The sequence below is a fragment of the Micropterus salmoides genome, unplaced genomic scaffold (genome assembly GCF_014851395.1).
Source record: "Micropterus salmoides isolate LMB-PRFRI ecotype aquatic unplaced genomic scaffold, ASM1485139v1 Ms_hic_scaffold_14, whole genome shotgun sequence".
NCBI classification, from domain to species: Eukaryota; Metazoa; Chordata; class Actinopteri; order Centrarchiformes; family Centrarchidae; genus Micropterus; species Micropterus salmoides.
The window spans coordinates 23472328-23494851 of NW_024040485.1; the positions used below are offsets into that span (position 1 = coordinate 23472328).

At 41.8% G+C, this 22524-nt stretch overlaps 1 protein-coding gene across 3 annotated transcripts in view; it reads left to right on the plus strand.

Annotated features, from left to right (window-relative positions):
• Window positions 1–17932: 17932 nt before the first annotated feature.
• Window positions 17933–22524, plus strand: part of LOC119902406 (disabled homolog 1-like) — a 47178-nt gene continuing 42586 nt past the window's right edge. Inside the window, exon 1 of one of the 3 annotated variants that reach the window (XM_038718564.1) lies at window positions 17933–18294. The gene's annotated coding sequence lies outside the window, so the exon portion shown is untranslated. Of the gene's footprint in view, window positions 18295–18919; window positions 19053–22524 lie in introns of those variants that run through there. The other 2 variants (XM_038718565.1, XM_038718563.1) reach the window with 2 other exon arrangements.

Consider the following 22524-nt stretch of genomic DNA (forward strand, 5'->3'; position numbering starts at 1 on the left):
AGCCTTGGTATGCTGCTTCAAGTTCGTAGTGTTTTTTCCAAAAATCACATAACAACATCAGTATACGAACTATACATAGCTTTGCATGATCCATGATAGAGAAATATAGAGATTAATGGCAATAAAGCAAGCTGTCAATATTTGAAGACCCCCGAAATATCACAAATGGTGCATTTAGGGAAGCTGATATCTAAGCACCTCTTTCTCCCTAGCATGTTGTGTTCATCACCAGGGTTCGCATCGTAACAAAGGAGTAGTGCTCTCTAACACAGATTTTGACAGATTTGTCAACAATATTTGAGAGAAAAAGGCTTTTTGTTTACATAGAGAAAATCTTAGATCTTTGAGTTCAGCTCATAATGAATGGGGACAAAAAAAAGTGTTGCTTTTATAATTTTGTTCAGTGTAGAAGCGGTCAGTTTTGGACAGGAATGCAAAAGCTGTGAACATCACAAACGCAACAAGAGGCTTTAATCACATTCTTCACATGAATTAATGTAAAACAGAAAACACAAGGAATATTGCTTTAAGAACAACATGTTTTTAAATCTGTATCCCTTAACTCAGAAAAGTGTTTGAGCAAGTGAAGTAAAAATACCTCATACACATCAGGTACTCTCTCAGTAAAGCAGTACTGTAGCTTATCTGATGTATTCCAAACTCTGTCTAGAGACAACTGTATACTGGATTGCAGCTCATCCAGGCTACGTGAAATGTAATGTAGGTCAGACGCGGGAGCTGCAGTGCCAACACTGACCTAGTAACGAGTCCTGTCAGCCCACCTTACCTGGCACACAAGGTTGGGTTAGTCCCTCTGACTGTGTCATCCAGTGGCCAGAGGAGCGATGAGGCAGGAACATCCAGCTGTCTGATCCAGGATGCAGGTATCCAGGATGTCAGTGTGTCAACAGCTGGTTCTCAGTGTAGGGTCCAGGAAAAAGCCTCGAACCTCTGAATTCCCCTGCTCATTCTCTTCTGAATAAACTGTCTTTACTCAGATCTGTGTTTGGGACTTCTCTGCCTGAAAATCTGACAAAAACAGCCATTCCTGCTTAATATAAATATTTTATAATAGCAATTTATTTTTCTAATGCAGCAGTAAGGTAGAAAAAATGTAAGAAGAATCACAGCACAATGACAATAAAACATAGGATCATCATCAGGCAAAGTAAGATATGCCAAGTCAATAACATAATAGAAGAATCACTGGTGCTTATGGTAGGGCAGTATTGGTAGTAGGTCATTCCAGAGCACTGACAGCAAAGGCATTATTACCTTAGACTAATTTATCACCTTGGAACAGTCACGAAGATAGCTTTTTATGTTGTTACTCTTAATCTATTAATCAATCACTGACCACAAGAAAATGCACACATCAATCACATTATAATAATGTTTACTTTTGTTTAGTTCATAGCAGTAGCAGTGGAGCTATAAAGTTGCAATTTAATTTAGCAACTGGTTCATCTTCATAAAGTCACATAATATGGGCTAAACCTAATGACAAAAACATAAAACTGACTCTTTCAAAAGATAAACAAGAGTCTATTGCCATGCTACCCTAGCAGCTCTGTCGGGCTGTAGCCTGTTGTTGTTAACCAAATGCTAACGTCAGCATGGTGACATACAATATCAAAGCTTATACTGAAATATTACGTACAATGTTTACCATGGTCACCATCTCAGTTTAGCGTTTTAGCATGCTAGCATTTTGCTAATTAGCAAAAAGATGAGAATGTCATTATTTTTGTATTGGAAAATTATATTGAAAATTTGGACCTGATGATTGTGTTAGAAGATCGTTAAAGTCCCTTTGTGGTGGCGAAAGAGATAAAGTCATAGATAGAAGTTGTTTAACTTTACATCAGAAATTTCCAGATGACCAGTAATTAGTTGTATTCATTCAGTAAGACCACATAAGAACGCAAAAGTCGGTTGTTCAGTGGCATTGGCTGGTTGTCATGCATACCTATCTCTAGGTCTGCCCCTGACTAAAGACTTTCATAGTCGACTAGTAGTCGTTAGTTCGATCCATTAGTACACAGTCCTTGCATATTTATATTGATTTATTTATTTAAATATATATTTTTGGGGTATCAGTACATGCTTTGAGTTTCAGGGCTGAGAATGAAAGTTAAACATTGTAACTTTGTTAACGCCATGCTACATAACAAAGAAATGCTAAACCATGATAATTAGCCATTATATAAACTGAAAATATTATATATAAAAATATATAATATTAACACTTCTCCAGAGAGTCCATAGCTCATGTGCTAGCGGTGTAAACAAACACCAATACTCCCCCGGTACTCTGAGCTCCCAGTCCAGTTAGAGTCAGCTAATAGGACTGCAAACTAGCTAACGCAAAGCATACAGTTGACTTGGCGCATGTTGTTAAGTGTTATCCATGTAAGAGAAATGGTCCATGTTGCAAAAATTCCCTGATACTTTCCTCTTGGCCTTAACAAGGCCCAGCTCCCAAATTAAGTTTAAGGAAGTTGAATTTTATCTGTGATTAAGTGATAAATGAAACCTTAGTCGACTAAAACTCTTCTCGTCGACTGTTAGGGGGCAGCCCTACCTGTCTCAATAGACTGGAAAGACTTCCTCAAAACTTTCCCTGTGTGACTCAGGTTCATCTCTTTATTAAAAATACATAGCTGTCTGACAAGCACATCAAATATGTGTATTCATTAAATTCATGATGAAAAGTCCTACCTTGAAATAGGCAAATTCATATATGGGGTATTATGTGTTCTGTGCTGATTCCTGCTTCTGCCTCCTCCATCCTTTCACCTTTAGAGTAAGTATTTAACAAATAATTTTCATTGCTGGGCTGGCTATGTATTATATGGTTTTGTAGTGTAGAAGAAAATGATCAGATTTACATGTTTATTTTACCCTTTTAAATCAATGACAATTTTTAATAAAACTTTAGTGTAACTTCTCTAAACATTTGTGCAGTAAGTCTGACAAACCTTGGAAATTGTCAAACCTGCAGCATTGAAACCCCAAGGTTAACAAAAAAACATTGTTCTTTAGTTAGTTCATTTAGCTAATTCACAGCACGTAAGCATGAGCACCTGCTCCCTACTCACTCCTCTTTAATGTTTCTGTAGACTGCTTAAATAAATTTGTTATCTTAGCACACTTATGGAGTCAGCCAGCAAAGCCTTTTTTTGGCGCACCTTCTCTGCACAACTGATTGCTGGGTTTCTCTATCCTATCCATGTTTTGTCAATGAGTGTTACATACCGTAAAACTTCAATTAATAGCCGAGTCCCAAATAGCTGCCTACCTCCTTTACTGGCCTGGTGTGGGAACACATTTTGACAGATAAACGCCTGCCTTAATTAAACGCCTGGTCTGGTTTTTATAGAAGTTCTTTGGATGTTTAAAGCCTCTTAAACCGGGGTCTCCCGCTTTAGCTGCTTCTAAGCTGCTTAGATCGTTAATACAAATATATGTTTAAATATGTAAATATGTTTAAACATATGATCAATACGGAAATGCTGAACATCGTTAGATCGGTTAGATTCTCCACAATACCACTATAAAGTTCATTTAACGGAAACAACAGGACCCAAAGTCTACTTCTTCTAGATTTACCGGTGTAACCTGCATGGCTACAAGAGAGGAAAAGAGGAAAAAAGTGCTGACTCACGTTAACTTTGAGGCGCTCGTTAAGTCCGAATGTGTTCGTTCCTTGATTATTTAATATATTCCTTTAGTCTGTAAGGGTCCAACCATCAAAAGAATCAAAACAGCTTTTCAGAAAAATGTATCCAAGTTGTGAATCCTGTCATGTGAATCACTCGTTGTCTGCTAACTTCTCTCATCCTACACCATGTTGTTGTTTTTGTGAGGTTGCTACCTTCAAATTCTGTCAGAGCTAGATCAAATGAATGACGTGTATTTGATCATTTTTACATAAGTATTATTCTGTTTGAAATAAATAATCTGTTTCATAGTAGTTTCAGTTTTGTGCAAAAAGAATTAAAGGCCTGTCCCTGTCCCATATGGACGCCTGTCCCAAAAACAGGCAGGGTCAATTCAGTGATTTTAACAAATAAAAGCCCGGGCTTTTTTTCAAAGTTTTACAGTACTTATGTAGTATGTACTTGACACCAAGTGCCTAAGTGCAAGATACTTTCGGTTACTGCCGGCAGTAGGTTAGCTTAGCTTAGCGCAAAGACTGGAAACGGCTAGCCTGGCTCTGTCAAGTTAATCAGTATCTATAGCAGTGGTAATCTTGATCTTGAAGTATTTGCAGGGTCACACGAGTCTAACTGTCCTGTCTGTGACTATAAAGGTCAAGATCTGATAAGCACACAACTAAAGTAACCCTTTCCACTCACACCTCCTATACTATAGCAGTATATTCTGCTTTTAGTTTAATCTACATTACATTTACTCATTTGGCATACGCTTTTATCAAAAGCAACTTACATTTGAGGAACAACATCAATGAAGCATCAATAAAGTAAGAGATCTACAAGTCACAACAGATACTAGTAAGAACAGCAATAAATACTAGTTGGAGCTATTAACATGTATGACATCAATGGGGTAAATACCTAGGTAAAGAAGCAAGAGTTAACAAATAGTGCAAGGGCCAGGAAGGAACGTAAGTTTGTATTGTGGAGTTTGATAGATGGGTGTGGACCCAGTAATCACTTTGTATGCAAGTATTAGTGACTTGAATTTGGAGGCCATGAGTAGCCAGTGGAGGTCACTGAGTAAGAGTGACCATGAGTCCTTTTGGGTCAATCGAAAACAAGATGTCTGATTTAGTGCATCATAAACTGTACATTAAATACAGCGCTACTGCTCCAAAAAAAAAAGACATTTTTTTAGAAATGTATGCAGTTACATATTAAACTTTAAGTTTCATTCTAAGAGGTTTTATTTTAACCTGGTAAGCTGTTGTGTGATATTGAACACAAACATAATCTATATTTGCTACACCGGGGACAAATATACATGAGCAGCAGTCAAACCCAATGTCTTGAAAAAGGTCACCCTCAACATGTGGGTGTTCATGTGTCCTTTTCACCATACCTGTTTTTTATCCTGTGAGAAATTGAATTAGCAAGCGGTACATTAAGCAGTTTATGTTTAGTTTATGATGATCACCCTCCCCCCTCTTTTTACCTCTGTTTCTCGCTCCCACTTTTTTGACGGATGTCGAGTCTCTCCCCGAGCTGCTCCACCTTACTCCTGTACCTGCCTGCGAGGCTCGACGTCGGCTCTGTGTGTTTGTCGACTTAATGCTGGAGCAAGGCTCTAATCTGCCATTAAGACAGGGGGAGAGAGAGGCTTACTGGTGTTTCTCTTACAAATCCACTTCCACAAAACCCCGGCAGAGATGCTGCACTGCATCCCAACGGATTATGATGGGGCAACCACGGAGAGGAGAGGAGAGGAGAGGAGAGAGGAGAGGAGAGGAAAAGGTCAAAAAGAAATAATGTGATGAAGGAAAGGTGAAGATAAAAAGAGGTGAATTGATAAAGGGCTACAGGGACAGCCACAGACAGACAGAGAGAAAACCTAGGTGAGAAAATGAAAAGCGTGTGTGTGTTCAAACATTGCATTTGTGCATCCTTACGTGGGAATACACAAGAGACAGAAGTGAAAAGGAAAATGACACAGGAAGGCAGGGGTGTAAGAGCAAGAATGCGAGGACAAAAGGGAGAATAGGGAGAGATGGTGGTGATGTGTGGGTGCGCTGGTTGTAGAATGCTTTGTTGTGGGCTGTAACATTTAATATCTGGTTTCCACACGGCGTTTACTTAATGTTCTGTGCAAATAGCGGTTACTGACAGGTCCCCGCTCTGCATTTTAACCCCTTTCCACCTGTTCAAATATACAACAGACTCTCCTCCATTCTCCTTTCTACGCTCAGCCTTTGCTTTAATGACAGCCAGACTGTGTGGCCATCCCAGTGTCACTGTGATGCAGCCCAGGCATGACTAACACCTTTCTGAAGGCTGTCCATCTGTGGTGGGAACACCGGAGAGCCAGAGCAGGGGTCTGAAATGGAGCAGTCCTGACAGGCAGATGGCTCAGCTCCTCCATGCCAGGCCTGTGCCCAGTTCCCTCCGCCTCCGCAACTCACCCCCTCTTGGCTCAGCCCATCTGTGGACTGGCCTTGAGGGGAATGAATGTGGCCCACCTGGGCTGACAGGGGGGCCCCACTACAGTGTCCATTTTGTTCTGAGTCAGAGGTCTGTCAGCGCCTAAATCACACTTAGCAAAAGAGAAACCACCCACGCTCATCCAAGGAGCTGCCCCTCTAAAGGTAAGTGAGGGGTGTTTTTTTCCTTCTTTGCCATCAACCACTCTTGGCTTTCCGTGGGCAGTTGCCATGGCTACCGTAAAGTAAGCGACCACCTGTGGGCTCGCTTCTGATGTAAAAGAGAAAAAGGCGAAAAGAGACAAATCAACAGACTGCAAACTGATTGACCAAGAGTAGCCTGGAATAAATCCAACATTTCAGATCCTCTGATGTGTCAGGACATTGACGCAGGCAGATCAAAACATCTTGAATCAGCACACAGGCAAGTCTCTTGATCAGTCAGATAGGGACTCAGTCACAGTGGGCATGGGCAGCAGATTTTAGCCCGGGTCAGAGCAACCCAAACCCCCAAAGAATCTCGCTCCGCAGACTCCTCTCCTGCTGGACATCAATCTTCAGAGCTGCTGTCCAAGCAAAGAGCAGATTTGATTTCTCAGCTGAACAGAACTCAACCCTTGACCTCCCTCCCCTTAAAGCCCTGGTAGCCCAAGTAGTTGCTATGGTTACTATAAAGCAAGTGGTAGTAGTAGTTGCAGCCCTGCAGGATGCAGACCCGCTGTGAATATTATAGGAATAGATATAAATTTGCACAAGCCCCTTGCAAAGTGTAATTGAATGTAGTCAGGAAACCCATCCCTGTCAATAAATTACCTATTTATTTCTGGCCTTGAACAAGGTGACTGCATGTAATACATGCCAGCACACTGTGCAGCGTGATGCTCTAACTCTGAGTAGAGGTGGATCCTGTTTAAAAACACAGTCATGTCTGAGCACTCTCCAGTCATGTGCATGCGTGTTCGCACTAACGTGTGTACTGTATGTGTACGTACATGTGTCCAACTGTGTGACTATGTGTTGATTTGGTGCCAGTGGGTTTCCTCGTGCCAGCACCGCAGTCTGGTGAGGCAGAGCGGCATGTCGGCCGCACAGCTGCGCGTAGGCAACTCCCATTGGTTGAGGTTAACGAGGTAGAGAGCACATCTGTATTGGAGCAGGCCACGGATGAGTGAGGCCACAGCAGAAGCTGTCATGCTCTCTGTCTCTCTGACTTGTGTTTTTATGAGTGCAAGACAGTGGATTTATTTTTCTGTCAGGAAGGGTGTCACAATGTAAGGGAAGGGAAATAATTTATTCTACTATAGGATTATTTGCATTAGCAAAGAATTTACTGCATGTGCAGGAGTTTGCATACAGTATACACTATCAAACAAGCCAAGTCAATGTGTAGATAAGACCTGCTTAGTCTTGAAATATATTAATTTAAATGCAAATGACAGTTAGTCGTGTTTTAACCGAGCTTAGCCTATCAAAACTATCCCAACTTAAGGTTCACTATAGCTTTTTAAAGAGCTTTCAACAATATCCCCCCTTTTTCATCAGCGAACACAGCTTTCTCAGTTGAGATGGGGATCTTTTGGCTAATCCATGTTAGGTTTTGAGAGACTTGAATAGGCCTTTTTCACAGGAAGAAGTAGGAAGAAGCACAGGAGTAAATAATCAAATTAATGACTGTCACACTGTCATGGCTTACTGGGACACTTGAATAGACCAGAGCCATTGTTAATGTTATTAGTAACACCTGCGCTTTTCCTATTATTACTGCATTTACGCAATGCCAGCAGAATAGCAAAACCACATGAAATTCCGACAACGGAGGCGGCATTATTCCAAGATGGGAACCCCACTTTTTACCTTGTAGTTACACTATTTCAATACCTTAAATTAGCAACTATTGCTGTGTTACAAATTTTGAGCAGTTCTTTAACAAGTAAACCCAGATGCAAATAGTGTACAGCTTCTTTAAAATCAGCTGAATCGTCTGTATTCGTTACTGTTATTATTGGATTTTATTTAGGTGTAAACTGCCTGCGATTGTGGCTTTGTGACCATTTTGCTGCAGGTTTGTTGACTACTTCTGTAGGTCTTTTGAATGTGACATATCACAAGTCAAAATGTGTGCTGTGAAAAAATGCCTGTATGCTACACATTCTCTGGCTTGTATGCAGGTGCAAGTTATGTAAGAGTCAGTCAGGGGAACAAATAATATAATCATAAATGATGCAATGATGGTCCACATGCTGAAATGAAAGTCTGTGTCTGACAGTGTAATGGAACTACTATGAAAGTGGATGATAGACTGTATTATCGCTGTTACTGGTGATCAGATGAACGCAGCAAAAAACTAAAAGTTAGAAACCTTCCTGGGTTCATCCTCAGCTGCTGAAGTGACTCAGTCAGTACAGGAATGACAGTAATACACCTGAACCGAGATTATCGGAAACCTGGATAATGTTGCTCTATGCTCATGAATATGATCAAACAGGATAACATTAAAAACCAGGACACTAATGTGCATATGAATATACAGCCTATGGAATCTTTAAAAGAGGTCTGAGAAAAAGAAAATCCCTACTTTTATGCGTAGATTTTCAATGTGACATGAGCCAGGAAACAAGTCCCTCTCGGATTACGAGTGCATCAATTTGAAAAGCAAAAAATCAGCAAACTTATCATGGCAAGGGGGTGCAGTCGTGCAAAGGCAATAAATTCTGGGAATAAACATGTGCAAAGAGGAAGAAGTGATGACATGCTTCCATTCACTGCTCATCAAATTTGAGTGGTTACATAAATACCAGGATTTAATTGCACACCTTCAGTGAACATTTTTGCAAACTTTTACATCCTCTCTAGAGGTGGAGGCTTTTATTGTGGAAATACTGTCCTATATCCCTCTACAAATGGTTCAGGACATGTATTGCAGCATCAAACAAGGACTGAATGACATATGATGGCCCTACTCCTCATTGTGAACTTCATCTAAATTAGAACTCATGCTTGTCTATGCATGTGCTGTCCTCAGCCTCACTACGGTCTGCTGCTAAGTATGAATGTGAGTGCACCCAGTCGTGCATAAATATGTCTTTGTGCTTACAGTAATTGTGTTGCAGTGCACAGTAGTATCTATCTAGGACAGTAGCGTGTAGTGATTGTTGTTTACACCACCTATTTACATTAGAATACCCCGTAACAATAGACAGTCTCACCACGTAGATCCGATAGCAGTGGGTTTTAACGTTGAAGCCCATCGTCCTTATTGTCTGTTTCACCCAGGGAATGTGGAATTAACAGATTAGCCAACTGGAGGGGGTAGATGAAGAAAACGCATGCATCTGCTGTTTGATTTAGAAAAGGAAAGACAGTGGTGATTGTTTGAGCAAGCATGCATGAATTCATAAGTCTATTTGAGGATAATGACTAAAATCATATGTACACAGGACCTGATGAATGTAAGCAGGGCTTGATAGTATGCTGAAGCAAGTGTCTCCCTTTCCGTTTTTCCTTCTTTTTCTGTGTGTGTTTGTGTGTGTGTGTGTATGAGTCTATGAAGTGAGGCGTGTGTGGAGAGCGAGACGGAGAGACAGACAGAGAGAAATAGCACTGAGATGAGAAAGAGAGAGGGCAAACATATTCCTCTTTACCTTGGATTCACTGGCTGAGTCACTGCAGATGGAGGGCATTTTTTATGCTGCATTGCTACACAGTTCTCTTTACTGCGTTATTTTTTATGACACTCCTCCCCAAGGATGTTGGAGTCTTAAGGAGGCCCCTGACTGTGATTAATATAACAGGCTGCCCATTACCAACTGACATTTGAGTTCTTCTCCTACACCATTATGTATCTGCCTCATTCTTCATCGGGCGGGTTACAGCGACAGCCGCACGTCACGCTACAGTACGTGTGGAGTTATAGCAGTTAGCAGAATATTCAAACCTCCATCTGGCTCTTTCTGTATCTATTTTTCATTTTACTCTCATCGCCTTCTACCTTTGCCTCTCCTTCTGTCACTCACTGCTACCCTCAGATCCCGTTTCTCTCCTCCTCCTTCAAAGACACTCACACACAGTATCTCTCTCAATCTGGTTGACTCCTCAGACAAAAGCAATTGTTTCAATTCCCAAGTAGGTTGCAAGTATCATACTTGGCTGGCCTGGCTTAAAATGAAATTCAGAAATCCACCATTAAACTATCTCTTCTTTGCGCTGCCAAAGTTGATAGTGTAATTAAAGACTGGATTTGCTGTTTATTACGATTTAGAGCTGTGTTCTAATGCATGTATCGTGGTAACGCCCCCCATGGTACAAATCAAAACTGGGTCAGAGCCTCAAAATATCAGAAGAGGAGCCTTATTATCATTCCTGTGTATTGTCGAGCTCCATATATTTTGCCAGATAAAAACTCTAAACAAAAGCTTGGCACATGTAAGGGAGATGAGGATACGATGTGAGGAGAGGGAAACCAGATATCATAGAAGCAGGCTCTGTCGTGGTGTGTGTTTGTCCAAATAACCCATAGTCAACATCTTGGTGAAATGACTTGGTGAACCTTGCGACAGTTAAACTCCCCAAATCTCTGGTGAATATCTTGGGGCAGCCCTGCACACGTGGAACAGTGAATGGAAAGCCTACCTGTGTGTCAGTGGTCCTCAATTTGCATCCTGCCTGCGTGTATGTCATGTAAAGTACGTGTGGGTGGTTAAATATATGTCAGTTAGACACAGAGAGGTGTGCAGCAGCTGCACCCATCTGTCTGCATGTGCACAGGAGTGTGATGATGGGAAGATGTGTATGTAGGAGTGCCTGTCAGGGCTGTGAAGGGGAGGTCTGAAGGTATTTGGATGCGCTTGATGGAAAATCAAATAATCCCCTCCCCCTCCTCCCTCCTCCCTCGCCTCGACTCCGAGTACGGAGCTCCACTTCAACACGTTCCTAAAAGGCCGGCGTGGCATCTGGGTGCCACGCTGTAAAATATACCCATCTCAGCTTGTCATTTATCTAGGATTGAGTCTTAATATCTTGATTCCCTTAAAAAAACAGTGAGCATATGTGGCAAGAAATGAGGAATTCTGACGTTGTTTACAAAGCTTGTTCAACTGTTTAAAAACTATTGCATTATTGCCAAGATAGTAACAAAATATTCCTAAACCATTGTGTTTTACATTGGAAACAAGTGCAATAATATCCACTTTACTCCACATCTACTTTACTTGCTTTAACAAAAGTCATTTTTTCAAATTCTATTGAACTGATAGGGAGCCCCAAAACTGACAAAATGCAGTAACAGGTTACCAGACAAGAAAGTAATTGAATCGACCTGTGTGACTGGTTGTCAAACAACACAGTGAACACAGATCAATTATATGGCTGAAAATGTGTTCTAGCAGCTAATTTGCATACAAGTCAGTCGACATTGCAAGCATGGCCAATTTGCTTAGGTTCTTCAGGTAGATTTTTGACACTTACAACACGTTTATGGTTTGCAATGACATCAACCGGACAAAGTGCACTGGACTCTGCACCAATGGTGCTCATGCTATGATGGGAAAACACAGTAGAGTTGTGAAATCAGAGATGTGGCCCCACTGCTCACTCACATACACTGCTGCATTCACAGAGAGGTTCTTTGAAACAGATTATTACAAAAAAAGCTTTTGACTCTGTTTTGGTTGCCCAGAGCTGTTGAATAGTTAGGGCATAGAGCAACAAAAGTAGCTAATTTAGGCTCTATCTGATGTGACTATAAGGCTAGCAGTGGGTAACCATCATGAAATAATGCATGAACACTCCCAAATCAAAATAATAGAGGTTTTCCTGTTCCTCCTATTCTACTGATATTACATGAATGCAGCATACACTGTTCTAACAGTACATAAAGAATTTTAGCTGGCGAGCTTGTGCTATATATGTTAGTTGTAACCTAGAGTTCACAGATACCATGCTTCCTATGGAACAGCCTCCCCATGCATTCTAAAGCTGCACTGACCCTACAAATTTAAATCACTGCTTAAGACGCACCAGTAGCTTTTAACCTTCGTTAACCTGGTTTTTGATGTTTAAAAGTGTTGTTGTTTTGTTTCCCTGTGATTCACTTTGGCTGTAGTAATTTTTGTACTTTATTTATGTATTTGACATCGACCCTGTTCAGCACTTTGGTCAACTGTTGTTGTTTTTAAATTTGCTATAGAAATAAAATTGACATTGACATTGACATAACATTATCTTCAGCTTTAAGTGCATGTCTGTCTGTCTAATGTATGTTGTTTTTTTTTGTCAGTTTGGGGGCTCCATAGACGGAAGGTCTTTCCAAGATGGACATTTTTGCTGTGCAGCAGTGACAGACATGACTTACAATTTGTGGGGCCTTTTTCAGAAAGTGGAGCGGCATGGTGGAAGCTGTGGTTCCCTCCTGTCCTGCATTTACTGTCTTCAGTTTGTCCTTCTCTGATGCGTCGCTTTAAAGAGCATATGGGAAACCCATTTCTCTCTTTTTCTCTATATTCATTTGACACTTGTGTATGTGTCTTTGAGATTTTATGTGTTGAGATGAACACACAACCACACAACATGCTGAAAAACACACTCACATGAATGGTAAAACACACATCTATACATATACACAAATATATACCCCCTCTATGCAGTGCAGTAAATACAATGATTGTATTTTGGCTCCATTTTCTCCAGGGTGGTGACAAGTCTTTTTTCCACTCACATGGTTGAAATAAAATCCAATTATATCTGTAATGGCTCTCCAACTCTTCTTTTGCTTTGAAGGAGTCAGCTTGCTTGAGTCACCACTGTTAGACTCAAATGTGCTCAGTAAATCAGTGATGCGCAATGGCGCAAATGTGCAATGGAGACAGATGTAGTGTGTGAGTGTGAGTGTCTGCATGTTTGTGTGTGTGTGTGCGGTCCGTGGCTCTTTTTTAGGCAGCTAATGTTAGGAAGTGACTGAACTCCCATCAAACTTTGTTACTCTGGTGAGCGTGTCACATGTTGCGACGATGGCTGTCTATTTGCATATTTTAATTAAATAGCTGGAATTTGGAATTAATCACATCCTAAATTTGTGGTGTAATTATATAGTGTTTGTCCTTGACTTTGGCAGCGTCACCCACCCATGAATAAATTCATCATAGTCCTGTGATGGCAGACAAAGTTACGCTGACACCGGCAAACTTTGTTTCCTCCACTTACCCCTCAATTACCCTCTTTTACTTTCTTTTCTGACACAATAAATCACATACTGTCACACTGTCTTTGTCATCGGGCCCCTGTGACAATTTGATCACAATGATGTGTGGGTGGAAAGAGAGCGGTTGGTGTGTGTGTGTGTGTGTGTGTGTGTGTGTGTGTGTGCGTGTTTTGGGATTTCTGAATAACCAGTGTACTCGCTAATATAAAGGGCCTCTTTGACAAACCGGACATGACCAAAGTGTCGTGTGTTCCCATGGCACCCTGAAGAAGCTGCTGTGTGCTCAGAGTTGCTGATTGGGCAAAGACAGTGCCACCACACTGTATTCACTTCTTCACATGTGTGGTATTCAGACTTACATCACACAGAGATGGGAGACCAACCTGTTTTCAGTTTTTCAGATAAGTAATAAAACCTCTTTGGATGACATTTTTTCAGAAAAATGTGCATAATAAATTGTAATAAAATGTTAACATATGAAATCTAAAATGTCTATAGCACATTACCATAGGACAAACAATCCAATAAATGTTTGGAAACGTGAGTGTCTGCTCAAATAATGTCACCAAAAAATAAGAATGTGGCATGAATGCAGGAGCAAAAAAGATGCAAATGGCCTATTTAGACCAAAATTCTACAACAGACAAAAATCAAGATGTTGAAAAGCCCAAATAACTGGAAGAAGATTCTATCTGTACACTATCCTGTATCCGCATAGTGTACAGATGCAATGTAACCACATTGTGGTCATTAGCGCTTTTAATTAAGAATGCAAGTTCAGCAGATGGGTATAAATCCATTGCGTTTTTCCTCCCAAAATGAAAACTGGCACCTGTCATTGTCCATCTGCTTTATTTCCTGTTCTTGTGATTTAATATCAGCAGCTAATAAACCATCACAAGCCTGAGCTTCAGCCATGTGTATGCTTCATGCTGTGCTTAGACTGAGTGCTTTGATGCTGCACTTTGGATCATTTTAACCTGTTAGGGAGAGGAGATGAAAAATTTTCATTTTATATAAAGTTTTATATGAATGGTTCATTTATGCTGAGAGTAACACTGCATAAAATGTGATCAGATGTTGTTTAAATGTTTGATTAAATCCTCACATTTCCTTCTCAGTTTGCCGCTGATGTTTTGAAATTCAACTTCACCTGTTTACACTCACTTCATGTCTGCTGTTTCAAGGTAGATTTCTGACCAAATGACAACTGAGTGGGGAAAAAGAAGGGGCTAACAATACATCCTTTAAGGCAGAAAGTAGCTTAATTGCTTTTTTGGCCACTCGGGAGCAGTGAAACAAGCTATAAACACAATCAACATTGACATAAAAAGGTGGAATGGTGAACTTGTTACCAAACAGCTGCCCTTTTATACTTCCAGCAGACGCGAGGCAACATGAGTATTTATTTCGAGCCATATAGGTGACCACTTGAAGAAAGTCTCCTATTACCTCTTAGTTGTTCTGCACCAACTGCAGAGGGAAATGACTTGTTAGCTGCTAAATGCTCCACTATGTTCATCAGCTAGAATAACCGGAGCTTTTTCCCCGCCAAAAACAGCTGCCTTTCGCGTCTAGAAATGAGGTTGATGAGAGCGTGGAGAATTAACCGAAACAGAAAACCAAAAAACAATGAGCTGAAAGATGCTAGAATGGCTAGACTTAGACTAACTAAAGTGAGATGATAATTTTCTATGGTTTCTATGGGTTGTCATAAAACATTTGACACACTGTTAATTAAAAAAATTGATTAGTGCAGCTTTAAAATAGTTTTAGGAATATTGTGCACTGTTTAGCATGCTGCTACAAATTTCTCACCTATTATTGTCATCACTCCAAAGAATCTATGCTAAATGTTAGCATGGCACATGTGTGTGAGTGATCTACACATGACATGACACATGATGGTTAGCTTGAACAACTTCTTCAAGCCACAACTTCTATGACCCTCAAAAAAAAGGTTTTTTTTTTTCTTTACCACAGATGCTCCACACTTGGTCCCCTGAGGCCTCCTGACCCACTGGTGTCTGAGTACATTATGATTAGCCATGCTACAGGAAATGAAGAGGCCTGGGGTGAGACTGATAAAGGGAGAGGAACTTTTCAGCAGCCGGAGTAGTCAGGGTCAAGGGTCACATGTCATTCATCGATGTCAGGCTTCTCCCCGCCGCCCCTCTCTGAATGCTAATCACTCACACACTGCTACAACAATACGATTAGACTTGATTAAAACAGTCCATTAGCATAGAACTCAGAGGAGGGTGAGCACAATACTGACAAAACTGCCCGCTCTCCCCGATAACACATTCAGTCTGTGACAGTTTTCTTGTTTCAAGAATACAACTGAATGGCCTCATCAGTGGTCAAGTCTTTAGCAAGCCACTAGCCCAGGAAACAACGTAGCAATCAGCTTCTTGTGTGTTTCCAACAAGCATATTTTCTGCCCTTCCAGTAGTGTTGTGTCGCGATCCCAAAGCTACTCTATCATTGTAACCAGGAACTAGTTATTGATCAGGTTTTACTGCATGGTGCAGTGGAGGCCATCAGTTAACCTCCTCCCCTCTGGGAGGTGACTAATCATTTCCCGGGGTGCGGCGATGAGAATTTTGACTGTGGTAATCTTTGGTATAAATGGAGATTAACCGCCATGTGGGGTGATGACTCTCTTCTTTGTCTTTTTTGTCTGGATGGGGATCTGCTTGCCTTATCTTATCGCTCTGCCTCATTTCTCCGGGGCAGTTCCCCGCCGTTATCAGCACAGCTCCATCTACATGGAAATCAAAGCCTTTGCAGAAGTGGAATACGATTAGGGAGGGGGAGAAAAGTCTAATCTTTCCCCTCTTGATTCATGCTAATAACGCACCGCAGCAACCTAGGAAGAGCTGAGGGACAACAACAACAACAACAACAACAACAACACACTCTCTCTGTTGTTGTGAAGGTAGATGGATGAATGAACAAGGTGGCACAAGAGCGATGTGTTCATGTGTAACTCATGAAACATTTCATCTGTGAGGCTTCTTTTTGTCTGTGGGCCTTGAAAATGAGGATTAACTCTCGCTTCACAGGAACCAGCTGCCTGATACTGACCTCCTTTGTTTTTTAATGACTAAAGACTAGATGCCTGTGTGCATTTGCGCGTGTGTGTGTGTGCGCACAAGCAGGGGTGGCCGCTAAAGGGAGGGCGGGTTACAGAGGGGATTAGAACCCACACAGCAGCCTCCCTCCCCAGTAAACAAAAGTACATGGTGCTGTACAGTGTGTGTGTGAGTGTGTGTGTAAATGTATAACATGCCACTGCCACTGCTGGTGACATCAGACAAAAAGAGAAAGACTGAGTCCATCTGTGAAAGCAACGGGATTAAGCTGTGCTCAAGCCAAAAGCTACATGTCAATCAACCGCTAAGTGTATGTGCGAGTGTGTGTACTTCTGCCAGTGTGTTACACACACCACTGTACACCCGCATATACACACAGCTCTCGTCCGGCAGTGGGGGGAGGGAGGACCCCAACACTGTTGTTTTGTAATCTGTGGGATGGAGTGAAGCCAGCCATACATCAATCACACTCCGTGGTTGCAACACATCAACAAAAAATTGAAAGGAAAAACTTTTTTTTTATAGTGTGTGAACTCTTTTTTTCACCAAAGCATGAATCAGAACTGACTGACATCTTTTTGTAATGTGGAACGTAAAAAAAGCTTTACAAAAACAAGAATGTTGACATTTGAGATGTAACAAAAAATTTTTCATGCCGACTTTTATCTGCTGGAATGTCCTAGACAGAGAAGAAGAAGCTTGTTGTTGCGCTGTCAGGAACCCCAACTGCTCACCCATAATGCACCAGCACTTCTGCATGGCTCCCTGTGGGGGCCAGTCTGAAGCCACGCATGTGTAGGTTGCAGCCATTCACAAAGGTCAAGACAGTCATACAGTAGGTGTGTATCTGTGAGGGGGCCTGACCTGGATGTATCAGCCCCCTCAGTAGCAGAGCATGAAGGTGGGGGGTCATTATGCCCCCACGTGCCGTGTATTAGTGATTGAAGTTGGCTCGCTCCCCTACACCTTTCACCCCGGTTGGAGGGGGAAATTGAAATCAATACAGCCTATGATGAGGCGACTGGAGTGGGACAGGGTGAGGGAAGTGGAAGAAGGAGGGGGGAGCTTCGGCTTGATGGATGGCTGGTTAAAGGGGGCCGATCAATTACCCTGATGGATTGCTTTTTGGGGATTTCAGAAATGAGAGGGATCTCTGCTCCTTAAAGACCGATTGTCCACTGAAGGAGGAGAAATGGATGGGAGACTGCTCCACTACAGTTTGCATAACATCCTGCAAGGCTGGAATATCATTCACTTACATCTTTGTTGTTGTGAGAAGTGGCAACTGGTCCCTCCTCCTCTCCTCAATCCTTTATTTTTCGAAAATGTTTAATCCCCCCGCCCCCACCCTTCCCCCTATCCACACATTCTCCCTCTAACGGATCCCCTCTCTCTACATTATTCTCTATGCATTTTAATTTTTTTTCTGTCACCGGGGGCCCAGTTTCCCCGCCCACTCTCCTCATTTTCGCCTGAGTCTAGAATAGTGGAGCCAAGAAATAGTTAATCTCTCCGGCTGCTGCTATGATTGGCCGCTGTATGCAGCCTTCAGCCTCCTTGAATGAGAAACAGGGGTAACCAGGCAACTTCAGAACAAGAGAGAAGGGGGGAAAAGAAAATATAGCTTTTCTGGATCTTAGAATTGTGGAAGAATTTTGAACATGTAAAGAGCAAGGCAATGTGATTTCACCTTGTGTGTCCGGCAAATGGAATTAACAAATGGATTTTCTTAAACACGCTCTCTCTCTCTCTTTCTCTCTCCCTCTCAATGGGGGGAAAATAGAGCGCTCAAATGAAGGGGACACAGATGTGGATTAAAACGCATAAATGGGACACTCCAGAGAAGCATCCACTGAGAAAAGGTGAGTGGCAGCTCCGTTCTGAGTTTCTCTATTAACGGGAGTCTTTAAAACTGAGAGACTGTAGAGCTGTTTAAGGATGCAAGGCAGCTCAGCGACATGTCAAGATTTATGGATAGGATGCGTTGTCCGCTGAATGAAAATGGGTTGCGGAACAGCTATGGATGACTGAGAAACAGCCACATATACGTTTAAACGAAACAAATAAGATCATCAATGATCTCGTGAGTCAGATCATCGATGGTGCTTGGTGGATTTGAATGTGGAGTCCTTTAAAGCGCAAACGCCGGTCTCCTGTCAAATACCCTGCTGTCCCATATCGAATTGCGCACAAATTAGAAAAGGACATTTCCTGTTGAAATGATTTCGATACATGATTTACGCAAATAGGTTGTTGCTTTATAAGATGCCCTCTAAAGATACAAGTATCAGGAAAAGCTAACAGCTTTTTCAACCACGTCTGAACCCCCTCCCTCCCCAAATATTCAAATGAAAAGATGTCCTGCTGCAACAGCAGTAAGTCATCTTCAAGCCACTGCGGGTTAACCCGCTCGGATGCTGAGTAAATGATGGCGCATATGTTGACAAATGTATTGATTTCTGTTCTGAAACGGTTTTAAAATACTCAGCAGGCTGTATGTATGAGGGGAAGAGTACCTGTGGATGGATGTTGGATGGGAGCGCGCAGCGCAGCAGCGCCGGTCTGATCGGCAACGCGGAGTCAAAGTCTGCCTCAAACCAGTGCAGAGGCCTTTAGAAGAGTGAGTCCTCTGGTCTTCATTCACGTTCAAGGGTCACTGTGGGGATGAAAACAATCAGGTTAATTGTGGACACATCTGGGGGGGGGGGGGGGCTGCGTCAGGGCGTACAGTTGCACCCACATTTGGATTTTCCCGATGAGAGATGTGGGCCAATGCTTCTCATACACTTGGATGCATCTTTACATCTTTGTATACTCTCCTTTTGGTCTTATGTGCAACAATAGTGACTCTATTAATCTATAAGGAGCCAAACAGCACTGTAAAAATATTAATATTAATAGGTCACGTTATCTGATATGAGTCTTGGTTTCTTAAAAAAAGCGAAAAATAAGAGTTGTGCTTTGCTCAATGCTTTGTTCTAAGACTAACATTGAAACATTTCTTAAGTAATCTTCATGAGGGGCTACATGACCAGTGTTGTCCACTATTTAACCCCCCCACACACACACACCCCTTGGGTGAAGCTGAATATAAGCCAACAAGACTAGTTCAAATACACAGTTCAGTACTGGACCATATGTCTATCATGAAGCCATGTGGTTTCTGCTTGAGTGCTAATGTAAGAGCAGGCCTAGATAGAAAATGGCTGTAGAAAGGCGTTATCAAAACAGCTAGCAGCTATAAAACGAGCTGCTGGTGAAATAATGTGGCTCACCTACATCACATTGGCTCACAGGCCATGTTTATGTTGCGGCTTGGCGGGATATAAGTAAAGGTCATTGTTTTGACGTTAGTAACAAAGTTCATTGGTGACTTCTGCCAATCGGCCAAACTGCCTGTAGTAATCTCCTTACAGAGGATGTTCTGCAATAGATCCTAAGCTGCACTCACTGGCTCAATTGTAGGACACATGCACACACATACATACAGTACAATTTCCAGTTGTCATCCCAAGACAGTTGTTTGCAGCCCAGTGTGAGTTGTGGGGCTTAAGATGGTGCTGAACAAAACACAAGAGAGCATTAACTTCTCCAGTAGGGGCTTCTTTGTTGGGTCTCCCACTGGAATCAAGATACTTAATTTAGCTCCTGCTAGTGGATGTGTGAGCTATATCTTATCCGATAAAGACCATAATGCCTTTTCCCCTTTTGCAATTATTGTAAAATGGTGAAAGTGGTTTGGCTGTTTCTTTTTCATGTTATCTCAGCACAATTACAACAATGTGGGGACAACATTTCTGCTGGTTGTTGTTTGGCACTCCTTCTGAAATCCTTGGGGTCGTCTCACCCATTTGCTGTAGTATTGACTCTTGCCTTTTGTCTTGTTGAAAGCCTGGTGTATTATCACATTTGTCGTTTCTCTTCATGTTGCGGTGGCATTACCTCAACTTGAACCCCCTTAAGATTTCCCAAGTGCTCTGAGATAATGCATCTAATGAACAGGGGTTACACTGACATTAAAGTAGCGTTTCAGCGTTAGACGCGCAATTGCTGGAGTGGCCTGAATCTTTCATAAACGTGGTTTTAATGAGCTTGCAAGATTGTGTCTGAGTTCTCGTTTTGCTGGTGGCCTTATCACATCTAGTTTTTCATTAATGAGGATGTTGCCCCTGGCAGCAGCAGGTCAGAGGTGATCTCGGTTGCCTCAGTTGAAAAGATTTCTCAGATAGTGGTGCATTGGATGCTGAATGGAGCACATGCTCCATTGAGCGTAATCAACATGACAGGTGCATCTGAAGTTGAGAGTGCAATGGGAGGGTTGTGGCAACTAAATCAGTCAGAAGCAAAGACTCAAACTACAAGCTGTAAGCTGTAATAGCTATAGTTTAAAGGAATTAATTAGACATTTTGGGAAATAGGAAACTTAACAGGGTTAAAGATGGTGCATTTCATGAGTTTTGGACCCGCAGGAAGTGATGAAATCATGTGACCTTTGGATGGTGACCTTCGTCATCATAGGTGACTTTTGTTGTCATTGTAACATGTTTGTTTATGTTTAGGCACCAAAAATACTTGGTTAGGTCTACGATTAGATTGTGATTTGGGTTCAAATAACTTATGTACATAAGTTAAAATATGTCATCGTTGACTTGGTTTCACACGGGACACGAACACGAACGTCCTGGGAGAAAGTCCTACTGTATGTTTCTTTGACCCATCCACGCACTCCAACCACCTCCCTACACAGACTTTCTTTATGACAATGTTTTCTCTATGACATTTGCACTTAAAATGACACGCCGTCTCTGCACAATCGTCAGTACAGAGTAAATCTTGTGAAATGACACGTGAAAAGCAAAAACGCAATAATACACTACGTGACTTTGTCGTGTTATTCATACACCATTTGGTGATGCCAGGCTGAATAATGGTAACAATTCTTTCTTATTACCCAGTCTCTCGCTGACATCAACAAGTTGTTGTATAAAACCTGAAAATGGAAAATATTTAAATGAACATTTCCTTTCCAATATGTTTGGGCTGGACATGTTCCAGTAATGAAATTGGAAATAGGCCCACTGAATTCAGCCTCCACAGAACAGAAGACCAGGCTATACATCACAATTCTATATCCATTCATATCCTGTTAAATATGAATTCATTAATATTTCCAATATCCTTTTGCAAAATGGGACCATTCTGTTTACAAAAGTATCAAAGTGCACTTCATTGTTGTTATTGAATTACATGCTGAAATGAGAAACAAAACAAAGAGGTAAGTTATCTGAAGAGTAAAACAGTTAGGTCAGTAAATGTGCCAGTGGCAGTCAAGGCTTATCTAATGTTTCCATCAATTTACATGTAATTTTGTCAGTTATAGATATATGGGTACATTCTGCAAAAACAGCAGTCAAGCACCATTGACTTCAAGTGTTTTCTCACAGTTATTGCACTGACCCTGTTGAGTTGACAATGAGGTGGTGACCTCAACACTATAGTGTTGACAGTGTTACTGGAATCAAATGGGGCAGTGAATTGCTGGCCCGTCACACAATTATTTCCATTGTGTAGAGCGGGGGGGGGGGGGCTAGTAATCCTTATGCCTTGGCCTGTAACATCTGGTGAGTGAGTGAAGTGTTCAGTGTGAAGCCAGCAGTGTCAGTCTGCCTTCCATGTTCACCCAGAGCAGCCATCACTGCCCGCTTCACGTCCAGAGGACTGGGCATCTTCAATGCATCAACGACACCAGCCATCACAAGGGACATGTAGCATGCCAAACCAGTGATTCATTAGGACTCAATTAGCTGGGAGGCATGGGGCGCCCTGCCATATGTCTCGAGGTTCTACGGCAATCTGTACCCACTCTTTACTACTGTACTATCAACTGTCTTTGGCACTGTACAGTCTGTATATGTGTGTTGCACTAGTGCTATACAGTACCAGCACTGGGCTACAGTCTGTTCCTTTTCAAGGGCTGTCTTCTTTGTACTATTAAAACAAGTCAGCAGTAGAGATTTAGCGTCTCTGTCTCCAACCACCCAGGTTCTGAGCTGGAAATGAGTCACAATGACCTTCAGCTCAACTCATGTTGC